Genomic DNA, 8,384 nt, shown 5'->3' on the forward strand with positions numbered 1-8,384 from the left:
TTATTACTGAAAATCTTAAAACTTTTATAAATAACAGCACAGCCCTAGGTCAATGGAAGAAAGTTGTGTCATTAATGTCCAACAAACTATACATCAGGCACTGGCAAAACACAAATGAGTGAAAACCTCATCGTACTATTTGTTGCTAATTCATGAAAGAAATACATCCCCTCTCCAAACCCTACAAATGAACAAACAAATAGCAAAAAAACAAAACAAAATCAAAACCAAACCAAAACAAACAAAAAAACCCTAAAAAACAACTTTGAGTCCATTCTAATGCTGTTAGTTAATTATCTGAGTATTTTGTCTAGATAACTTTTGGGAGTAAATGACAACACTTTAGCAGGGGGAGGCTGCAGAGGCGGCTTTTGTGAAAAGGGGTTGGTTCCAGCAGACCCACTGCAGGAAAAAAAGCCTGAGCCACTCTGTCAAAATTGTGGCACTACTGGAAAAATGTGAGAAGGGAGGAAGAAAGTGTGAGAGAATGGCCCTGTAGACAGCAAGGTGAGAGAAGGAGGAGGCAGAGATGGTGCTCCAGGCACAGGAGCAGATGTTTTCCCATGTGGAGGATCATGGAGGACCATGGTGGAGCAGATGTGGAGCTGCAGCCCATGATGGACCCCACACTAGAGCATCTAGACACTGCCTAAATGGAAAGCCCAGTCTGGAGAAGAGGAAAGGTGTGAGGAGGGAGGAGAAGCATAGAGAAACCTTTACAGGCTGATCCCAACCACCATTCCACCTTCCCACTGCGCTGCTCATGTAGCTTAAGGTGGAGGAGGCTTAGAGGAATGAGAACTTGGCAGTGAAGGAGTGAAGTTCAGCTTTGAAATGGAAGAAGAGGAAGCATAGTTTAAATTTCTGAATTTGTTTTCTCATTACACAGCTCTACTTTTAATTGACAATTAATTAAATCAATTTTCCCCAAGCAGAGTCTGTTCTGCCCATGACAGTAATTGGTGAATGGTTTCCCTTTTCTGTCTTGACCCGTAAGCTCTGTCATCCCTGTTATCTCCCCCTGTCCTGTGAGGAAGGGGAACAAGTGAGTGGATGGGTGATGTTTCTGGTCAAGGCTAACTCACCACAATAACTCACAGCAGATGAAGGCAACATTTATAAAACATCACCCAAATTTCCAGATACTGATGTATATTACTTGTCTTACTGCTGAGCAATAGACCAGACTCACTAAGAGTTGAGAACACAGCTTGCCCCAAAATTAACCGTACAGAAATTCATAAATTGCCATTATAATAGAATGAATTACTCATCTGTCTGTAACTAGACAAACAGAGCTGTTGCAAATAGGCTAGGTGAGATACATTAGAACTCTCAGAGGATATTTTGCATAGAATTTACTTGTGCATAGAATTTACATTCTTTAACCGGCTACTTTTTCCATTTGTAGAGATAAACATCTATAGTTCCTGATCCTAGAAGAATATTTGTTTTTCACATTATCTATTAGAAATTCTGAAATCTCATATGAAAAAATCCTTTATGTGTTTCTCAGTAATTTTAGGAAATTTAGATGTTTTAACACCTAGCATTGTGTTAAATCCATTTCCTGGTTCTAAGTAAATCCTCAGTCAGCCTCTTTCTAAGGCTGTCTCTATTGCTCTTCATAAATCTCATCAAAGGACTTTTCTCTCTCTTTTGACTAGGAAAAGGTATTTAAAGTTTTTAAGTCTCTAAATGCTTTAAAAAACCTTGGTCACAGGTGTATTCTTAGAAATGGAGATATCAGCACGCAGAATAAAAGGAAATTTGTACTATACTGAGACTTCTATATGGAAGTCCAGAGGGGAATCACAAGTTCCATTAAGGATATTCTCAGACTGCACTGCTTTTAAAAGGCACTGTAAAGCTAGTCATTCATACTGTTCTGTGTGTTATTTGGTACAACTACTGACTTCTCTAAGCTACTGTTTATTATTTTAACAGTCTCTGTAAATTTTTTCTAAAGCTATTGTTGCTCTACAAATATATTTTTTCAAGCTTTGTTCATATTTTAAGATTTCTCCACTAAGAGAAGAAATATTAACTATTGCTAAGAGTAATAGTTAATACATAAATTATATGTATTAACTATTAACATTTCAGTATCAACAAGCTACATCAGAAAACTGCCATGTGTGAGCTATGCTCATGTAATATATGGTTACAGAGGACAATTTTATCTTCACTGCAGTACCTCAGTTCCTCAGAACTCTTACTTTACAGTAAGAAGTCTTAGCTTTGAAGAAGAAACTACTACTGAAAGTACTACTACTACTAATTTGGTTTTGATGTCAAAGGGTGGACTGGTCTAATTGGTGGGCCAATTAGATTAGATCAGTTCTAACACCTATGTGATAGATCTATTCCTAAAAGAGTCCAGTGGAAAGTAGAATAATTTATATTTTTTAGAGTGATTTCCAATCATCGTGCTTCCATGGCACTGAAAGAAGAAAAATATTTACTATAAAACACACAGGGAAATGCCACCTACCTATCTCCACTGCATACCCATAAAAAATAATGATCAAACACAAATATTCATTTAATGTCAGAAGACATAGAAGGAAATTTTGAAATGATTGTAATGACAATGACTGTAGCTTGAAGCATGCTAGATACAAATGTAAACTATTAATCACAATGGCAAGGAAGACATAAAATGCAGGTTGTTAGTTCTCACTAACTGACAAAAGACTAAATAAAGAATTTCAGGCTGAATGGTCCTTCCACATAGTATAGTGGAAACTATAAAATATCAAATATAATATGACAAAAAAGTATCTTTCACTACAAAAGCCAAGATCTACTATTCAAAATGGAAAAAGGGATGAAAAATCACCCTTTCAATCCAGACTGAAAAAAAAAAAGTGTGTTCTTAGTGGTCAAAAATACTACTCTATGTTTCAGGATTAGAGGTGTAGGAGCTCATCAACTCTAAGATCAAAGCACAAGTGTTTCTACACTTTGTAGACACAAAGCTTTGACACATCAAGATGGAGATGCAAAATTATGGTGCACAATTTTCCCTATCTCTAAATATGGACTACAACCCTTTTCCATTTTACAAGAGATTTTGCAGCAGTTAAATCATTATTGGTTTTAATATTATCTATAATATTCAGATATGTCTACTTCTCAAGTTACTGAGCAAGCATTGTTTTATACTTGAGTCATGCCTTCACTGAAAGGGCCATTTTGCTATTTCAATTATCTGTGGGTTTACTAGTAATGCCTTCATTGTCATGAAGGTGTTCTTTGATTGATTAAATATTTACAGACACAAATTTAAAAAAAATAATTAATAACTATAACAATGCTTTAAAATTAGTGGAAATGAGAGCTATATGCAGATGCTAAATGAAGCCTTTGGGCTAGAATCCAGCATTACGTGTATTGTTTTTAGGAAAGGTCAAGGGCAATGTAATAAACATCTTTAGTACAAATAAACATGGTTCCTGTGGTTTTGACCCTTTTACTACATAAAAAAAACCAACTTCTCTACAAATCTTTGTAGCATAATATTCTAAACTTGCTACCTTGATAGACCCAAAAGCCACAGACAATTGTAATGTTATCAATCAATATTTTTAACACAGATGAGCATCTTAAGTCTTATAAATTTAGTCAATTTTAGTTACATGTAAATGCCATAGATTTCACTTCTATCAATCTATTTGTACTCTACAAATGGATAATATATTATCTTTACAGTGTCTGTTGATTTCTAGAAATAAAGTTGCATGGGTTTGGTCTTACTGTACCTAATAGTATTAACAATTGGTGGCCTCTTCGTAAGAATTTGGATTTCAAAGACTTATGCTTAGATTAATCCCATCTTTGCTTTTAGAGATAGTTATTAAAAATATCAACACCAATGATTTCAGTTGTGTTGTCATGTAAAAAACTAAGTGCAAGTACAAGGAAACAAGGAGGGGTAATCTGCATTTTTCTATAACTATAATGTCCCTATCACTGCATAATTTATTTTTAAGCATGTAAAAATATAAAAAAAAAACTATGGAAGCAGTAGAAAAACTGTCACTAAGGAAGCAGGAGAAAAAATGTGCTTCTCCAAGAGAGTACTTATGTATGTCCAAGTATGTAACTAACTGAATGGGACATGTTCTTAGTTCTCTAGAACCTATAGATCTAAAATTAAATTTAGATTTCTGTAAGAGAAATTACTCAATTTCATGTAAACATAAATAAATAGGACTATCAGGCAGTTCTTTCTCAGAAGCTAAGATTTCCAGATAATTTTTTCCAGAGTATTTTAGACAACAAAAGACACTGATGTGATGGCAACTTCCTCTGAATATTGGTCATCCATCTTTCTTTGGAAGCAGGAAAATAAATGAAAATTAGGGTCTTAATAATAGAAGCACATATTGTAGTGCATTGACAGATTTCTTCCTTAGAGCTTGGTGAGATGATCAAACTGGTTCATCTCTCTCTTTGCCAGTTATTGTTTCAGAGTCCACTTTGAGCATAAGGAAATATAGAACTTGACACCAGATGAGATTCTGTTCCTTCATATCATATTTCCATGTGTGATAAGTCCTGACAAAGAAATGGGAACTAGTATCTGAGGAGGTTGCTTCCCAGATATCTATTACTTACTTCCAAAGGGATCTCAGAGAACTCTGTTCCATAACCAATGGTTCTGTTAATAACAACTTACATATATGGTGTAGGATATTTCCTAATTTTTCACATTTAGAGACATGAACATAAATCTTAAAAAAAAAATTACAATTTTTTTTTTGTTTATTAAAGTTTAAGATCTCAAAGTATAAATTTAATTCCATGCTGAAAAAAATTAAGACTTTTAAGCAGTCTACCAAAAGGAATTGTTTCCTGAGGTAGAGAACAAAATATCCAAGACAGACTTGCCACCAGCTCTGTGTTTAGATGACAGAGAGAGTAACAGAGGGGAGAAGTTAAACCAGATAAGAGTATGTGTCTTCTGTGTGTCTTTCACAGCCCATTCAAACAGTCAAAGATCAGGGTTATAAAATTCATCTTTTCCAGATTCTTTCTGGTATGCTACCCTAGTTCAGAACCTAAAATATAGATTCATAAAAATTGTATCCTTTATTTGATTTTGAAAGAAAGACCAGAAAGTACCTTCCAAATAATTTTCAGCTCTAAATGGCTCAACTTCTCTCATTTCACCTTTTGTTTCACATGAAAAGCTCTCTTAATGAAATCTTACTTAGACTAATGAATATTGCTGGGCAAAAGAACAGAAAATTCTGTCAAATAATAACATAATAAATAATAACTGTCTCTCCCAATGAGCATCCATGTGCAATTTTGAGGCAAATCATAGAAGATTGGGCATTACCTATGCTTTCAGCCTTGAACTTTTTCAGTGTCTATGTTTAGGTTTGCATTCAAGTTAGATCCCAGATCTTCAGTGCATCCGTGATATAGAAATTAGAGCATGATCTGAGTGAAAGCAAATTAAATGTGATTTACTGACAAAATACTTGCTGAGGTAAGAAATCTCTCGTTTGAAGGTGTACTGGCACACACATATCATTGAGAAGTGTGTGTTCAGCTTTAGATCATTTGCTACAGAGGTCTTACTGCTACTCCTGACAGCCTTGAATTTTCAAATATGAGGTAAGGTTCATAATGGTTCTCTTTTTAAGAGACTGAGATGTAGCAGCTGCTCCTCCTCAACCTACATGAGGAGGCTGAAGAATTCAGTATGAACAGCTGCCTGTTTCCTCAGCACAAAGAATAAACACATGCAAATAGCAGTGATGTGTAAACTTCTGCATTGTCTCCACATCACCTACTGTGTTCAGACCAGTTTTCTTCTGACTCAAGCAAGTGAGAATCATAAAAGACCTGTGCAAAAGGGATTGAAATAATTTTCAGGCAGAACAAGACAAAAAGAAGGAAGCTCTCTGGATCACTTATGTTACTGTCAGTACTCTAATCTGTCAAGATATCCAAAAAAAAGCTTTTAACTAATTTGGAAGCTGTAGCGGGTAAACATATCAGCATAGAGCTCAGCCTCAGCAAAAGAATCCTCCTTCTCAGTTATAGGAGTTTCTCAATGATGCCGTTGCATTTCACTTTCCAGAGCTTGGATGACAAACTCTGAACCTCTGTTTCACCTCAGTGTGCTGTATATAGGACTTAAGTGATTAGTCTTTTGCTCAGTCTTTTTGTTTGATTCTTTGGTTGAATTTACATATTGTTTATGGGGAAAGATAACTATGGGTAAATAGAGGGAATTTTTCACTTAGTAATTATTGATATTCAGAAGGTTAATTTCATCAGTGACTAATGTTTTACACACCTCTTTTACAAAAACACTGCTTATGCTATCAGCTGAGATTTCCAATGAAGTTTTATCTTATATATGCAGAGATTTATATATAAATTAAAGTAAAATATGTTATTAAAATATAATCACATTTTCACATTATTATAAGCACTGTAAGTATAAGCTGTAATTATAAGTCATGATTTATAGCATATAATGATCCTATTTATTTTATATTGCATATTTAGAAATTATTCCTACTTCCACTTATATTCATTTGATAGCAAAAGGTGTTCCCCAAACTCTATTTCTCTTAGAAACAGAATATTTAGTTTGACTTGATAAAATTTTTTTCTAGAGTCTAGTCTTTTTTTTCTAGTCAGGCTCTGCTGTGCATTTATATCCTGACTGCTGGATCTACGATAATAACAATAATTGTCATTTTGTGTGAAGATAATCTTTCACAGAAGCTGGAATATTGACTTAAGTATACAACTATCACTACTCCCTGCTGGTCTGGTTATTGAGCCACAGGTCTTGTTTAGAATGCTGTAATTATGGATGAAGAATATATTCTTTTCCTTGAAAAGAAAAATATTCTTATGAAAAGAATACCATCAAAAGGCTTGCCTACATTATGGATTTTTCTATGGGTATTGTTGGACCAATACATGCTATATTTACTTGCTTTAAAACACCCATATGGCCTTGGCTTGGTTTCTAACAGGACTGTACACCAAAACAGTAGAAATTCATGTTTCCCTAAAGAAGATTTCACTAAGAGACTGAAGTTTTATTCAAGTGTCTTCCCATCCTTTTTGAATTGTGGGTCCTAGAGTTGTGCACAGTATTTGTGCTGAGGCTGCACCAGTGCTGATCACAGCAAGAAAATGAACTCTTTTGTCAGTCTGGTGATGCTGTGTCTGGTTTTCCCTCTTGGCAGGCAGGGCTGACTCATATTGAGTGTACTGTTGATCAACACCTCCAGACCCTTTTCTGTAGGCTGCTTTCAAGCCAATCCTCTCCCTTGAACTCGTGCCCAGCATTACCCCATCCTGGGTGCAGAATCTGGTTCATCTAACTTCATCTTGTTAAATTTAATCCCATTATTTATAGGCCACTCTTCCAATCTATCTAGAACCCTCTGCAAGATGTTGTTCTCTGGGAGGATTAAAAAAAGCTCCTATTTGGTATCATCAGCAAGCCTGGCAGTGGTGTACTCTATTTCTGGATCCAGACCGTTGGTAAATACATTGAACAGAACAGGCCCTAGAGCTGAACCCTGAGGAACACCACTGATGATCAGTCTCCAGACAGACATAGTCCCACAGGCAGGTGTATCCCCAGTCCCTACAGACCTCTGATCTCTGCCCTTCAGCCAGTTCTTCACTCAGCACATCATGAACCTGCTCATCCCACAGCTGGACACCTTGTATGCTTGAATGCTGTGAGGGATAGTTTTAGAAATCGTACTAAAATCCAGGAAAACTACATCCACCCTTCATCCACTTGATCAGGGACCTTAACAGAGAAGGAAAAGAAGTTCATGGAGACTGTATCCTGTGGGAGGGACCCCAAGCTGGAGCAGGGGAAGAGCATGAGGAGGAAGGAGCAGCAGAAACAAAGACATGGACTTACACAGACCCCATTCCCCATTCTGCATTGTCCAGAGTGAGGAGGTGGAAGAGTCATGACTGAAGATGAGTCTGAGAAAGAAGAGAGATAGAGGGGAAAATGTTTTTAGACTCGTTATTGTTTTGCATTATCCTCCTTTCATTAATTGGAAGCAAATTAAATTCATTTCCTTAAGTTGCTCCTGTTTTTCCTGTGACAGCAAATACTGAGTGGTCTTCCTGTTCTTATCTAAGTTCATGAGCTTTTCATGATATTTTTTTCCTCTTCATGTTGATGGAGGGGGAGTGATAGAATTATTTGATGACATTTGGATATCAGCCAAGGCCATACCACACAATATTAAAAAAAAAAAAAAAGGGGAATAAAGGAATTTTCTGATTATCTAGAATGTACTATAGCACATCTCTAAACTGTAGTTAAACTTTGCTCACAGACCTCAAGAAAAGTTAATATATCAATCAAA

This window comes from Cyanistes caeruleus, chromosome 3 (genome assembly GCF_971803275.1).
Source record: "Cyanistes caeruleus chromosome 3, bCyaCae1.hap1.1, whole genome shotgun sequence".
In the NCBI taxonomy this organism is placed as follows: Eukaryota; Metazoa; Chordata; class Aves; order Passeriformes; family Paridae; genus Cyanistes; species Cyanistes caeruleus.